We start from the raw sequence: 4,014 nt of genomic DNA, 5'->3' as shown, positions 1-4,014 counted from the left end.
ATACTTGTATGCCTTGCTGAAATTTCTGTCCAGAGTTGCAGCAGACAGACCGAAGTATTCTAGCTCTTAGTGTTTTTGTCTGTCATCATAAAAAGAATAATATTCTATTGATGAATCCACAACTAATTCAGCTTCTTCAAATCAAGATAGGTCACACAAGATGTATATGCCCTTCCAAAGAAAGTTCCACCAGTCATGTTTTGGTAGGACACTTGTGAGTACAGCAAATATTGCTTCTGTATAATTATTTGCTCTCTTTTGGTCATTGTCTGATATTTTGTGTCCTGATACCTTAATAAGGTAAAGATGACTCTTTCCAGATTTGGAACTAGAAATCAAACAAACTTTTAGAAGTGCGGCTAGCCCAGTCAGCAAGGTATCCTTGTAACTGTTCATTTTTCCTTGTGAAAACAAGAGAGCAGAGCAATGAAGCAGTAACTTCAGTTCCTGCTCTACAGCATTGGCCTCCTGTGCTAGAGTAACTGGATCATACATTGGTTCCAGAGCTTCTAGGGCTTTCTCAGGACAGCCCAGCTGCTGCTGAAGGGTAGAAAGTGAAATTCTTCCATCCAAATGGAATGGGGCCAGATCAACCACTTTGCCATAGCTTTCAGCAGCTGTGTCATATAGCCTAAAGCCTTTAAGCAATCTGCATGCCGAAGCTGACCACTGCTTGCTTGTATCTTTCGGAGCATACTCTTGCATCAAGTTGGGAGAACACTGAATTATATTCACCAACATCTAGAAAAGCTTCAGCACCTTTGAGGTAGAGATTCTCCCTATCTTCAGGACTCTGTTCCACCAGTGTTGTCAAATGAGGATAAAGTAGTTGAAGGATATTGAGCTGTACAAGGTAGACCATCAACTTGACTGTGATATCCATTGGGACACCATCAGGTATTGTGCAGGTAACACATGCTACAGCTTCATTCTCTTCTGAAACTTTCTTCTCTAGTGCTATTCCGGAAAAATCTGTAGTAACCTCCAAAACTTTGTCAAACTGCTTATTAGGAATATACAGTTCAGCTGCTACGTTAATAACTTCCATGGAGGTCCTAGTGCTTTAAGAAAGCTTCTTCTAAGATGTTAATAGCTGAAGGGCTACCACTGGCTTCATTGTAACTCTTTGCCATATCTCCAGCCAATTGCACAAAGCATTCTCCATCAGAGACAAGAGGTTTCGAATTCTCCTAGAACTGTCCATTGCTGCCTTATGACCACCCATCTGATCATCAATGCTGGATTGCTCCTACAGAAAATGAACATTAGTAGGTTCACCTTTAAGAGCTTTTGTATAGTCAAAAAAAAATAGCCTACTTAATACTGTCTTGTTCCAGAGACATTTCTGCCTGTCCAACCCCATCTTCTGTGTCACTGGGATTTAAATGGGCAGCAATCAACTTAAACTGCAGTGATTTTGCCATGTCACCCTGATCCTCATGCATCATGGCAAGAGTAGAGAATGTCTCATAAGCCAAAGGAGCTAAAATAAATGGAAAAAAAAATCTAAGGGACTTGAAAAATATGGAACGCTTCATGAATTTATGTGTCACCCTTGTGTGGGGGCCGTGATAAACTTCTCTATATCTTTCCAATTTAAGTATATGCCAAAGCACATATACTAACTGTGCAATCTTGTAAGGTGATAAGACTATCTAGCATATAATAAATTAAAGATGTATTGGAATAAATGAATGACATTTCTTTTATGGTACACAGAAGACATATGTGTGAGAGCTGCATCACACAGTAAATGTTGTTGATAACTAGATGTAATTTGAAGTTCGCATTTGGGTATACTTAGTATTGTACACGTTATAATTTGATTTTTTTCTAAATAGCTGTCTTTAGTCATAAGTGATAGGAATTAGTCCTTCATAGTATGTAATTTTAAAATTTCTACAGAGACTAATTGTCAGCACTGACATCTTCCTAGATGTTCTTTTGTACGTATGATTGTTAGAATGAATAGCTATTTGTTGAAGTACAAGCAGAGAGAGAGAGAAATTAGTATCTCAAAAAGGGATAACAGTGTAGTAGCATTCCCTTTTGGCCACATTCCTGCCCAAATCTGTTGTTATTCATTTTCTTGATAATGAACATTCTTCCTGGGGTGAGGTGGAATCTCAGTGTTGTTCTGATTTGCATTTCTTTTATGGCCAGTGATATTGAGCACTTCTTCCTGTGTCTCTAGACCATTCTCATTTCCTCTTCAGAGAAGTCTCTTTTTAGATCTTTAGTGCATTTGTTCAGGGGGAAGTTGATTCTTTGAGGATTTGTTTTGGGGGAATTTAATTTTTTGAGTTGTAAGTATATTTTAGATATGAGGCCCTTGTCTGTTGCATGGCCAGTGAAGATTGAGGACTTTGGTTTATCATTGTTGTCATTTCCAATGTGCAATGTGGAGTTATGCCTTTTTCTTTTGTCTTTCTTCCCTATGGTTTTACCCCTGTTGTCACTGTATTTGATTTTGGTACCCTGTGTATTGTATATATGTTTATCTGAACGAGGGAAGGGAAAGGTAACATTAAAATGGTGAGACAAAGGGTAAAAGGCAAACCAATGCAACAACAATACTTACAATATATTGAAACCAACTGTACAACTCAGGAGGAGGGACTTCAGGAGGAGGGAAGGTGGGAGAAAAATGAGGGAGGAAGTAACAAGTTTGAAGAAATGCACTCATTACCTTACACATGTAACTGTAGTCCCTCTGTACATCACCTTGACAATAAACATTTAAAAAGGACAACCTACAATAAAAATTAAAAAAGGACAACATACCACAAAGCAATAAACAGTATACTATCAACATGCCAATGAAAAGAAATAATTTTGCAAACATCCAATGTTAAATATATGCTTTATCTTCCTCATGATTAATTATTTACCATTACTTATATATCAAGACATTTTAAAAGTTTCTATTATAGTAGTAAGTCATTCTCGGCTTAATTTTTACACATGTATGTTTTTGGGAAAACCCGTAAAGATGACCCCAAAGGAAGCCTCTTGGAGCGTGGACAGGCTGAAAGAGATTTTAAAATGTAGGAGGGACAAGAAGCAGGCAGAGGCATAGGCCTGAGGTTAAAGTTGCCCTGTAAACTTAAGTGGAAAAATTTGAGGTGACAAGGCGTGATCATATTAGCACGATTTGTTATAATCCTTGTTTAAATAAACAGATGTTACTAAACAACTGGGTTGCTTTTGTATAACTACATAGAACATTTCTATTAACTTTTGAGATGGAGTGGTATCTTTTTTTTTTCTTTTTCTTGGCCAGTATTGGGGCTTGGACTCAGGGCCTAAGCACTGTCCCTGGCTTCTTTGTGCTCAAGGCTAGCACTCTGCCACGTGAGCCACAGCGCCACTTCTGGCCTTTTCTGTGTATGTGGTGCTGAGGAATGGAACCCAGGGCTACATGAATACCAGGCGAGCACTCTACCACTAAGCCACGTTCCCAGCCCCGAGATGGAGTGTTTTAAAGGAAGAAAAACTGAAGGCTAACACAGACAAGAATGAAAAATGAATGAATGTGTCATGTCTAAGTACCTTTACTTGGTCAACGACATTCTCTTGTCTCACTTGTTCAGGCCAGAGTGTTTTCAATTTGTTTTTGCTATATCTCCTAGTACTGAGCTCATGGACTTACTTGCACTCAAGGCCTGCTGCATGCTAGGCTGGTGTTCTGCCACTTGAGCCATGCCTCTAGGCTAGCCTTTTGCTTGTTATTTGGGAAGTGGCGTCTCTTTAACTTTTCTGTCCAAGTTCATTTCCCACTATGATTCTCCAAGTCTCAGCTTACTGAATAGCTATGGTTGTGTGGGGGCCACACAACCTGAGCCACTGACACCTAGCAAAAAGTTCTTGAAAAAATATCTTTTAAAGTACTTGTGCAAAGGGGTTTCTTTTTCTTTTTTTTTTTTGTGTGTGTGCCTCCCATTTTTAAATTCTTCATATATTTTGGTACTTTGTACCTTTTCCATATCACATAATAATTGATTTTCTTTTTTC

At 38.6% G+C, this 4,014-nt stretch overlaps 1 non-coding gene and 1 pseudogene across 1 annotated transcript; both read right to left on the bottom strand.

Moving 5' to 3' along the window:
* Window positions 1-640: 640 nt before the first annotated feature.
* LOC125363613 lies at window positions 641-3,674 on the bottom strand (annotated as a pseudogene).
* LOC125363675 lies at window positions 1,519-1,626 on the bottom strand. The gene has a single exon (XR_007213271.1). It is a non-coding gene; the product is annotated as a U6 spliceosomal RNA (small nuclear RNA).
* Window positions 3,675-4,014: the final 340 nt, after the last annotated feature.

This window comes from Perognathus longimembris, chromosome 14 (assembly GCF_023159225.1).
Source record: "Perognathus longimembris pacificus isolate PPM17 chromosome 14, ASM2315922v1, whole genome shotgun sequence".
Classification (NCBI taxonomy): Eukaryota; Metazoa; Chordata; class Mammalia; order Rodentia; family Heteromyidae; genus Perognathus; species Perognathus longimembris.
The sequence above is the reverse complement of the archived record's forward strand: the minus strand, read 5'-3'. Positions and strand labels throughout refer to the sequence as shown.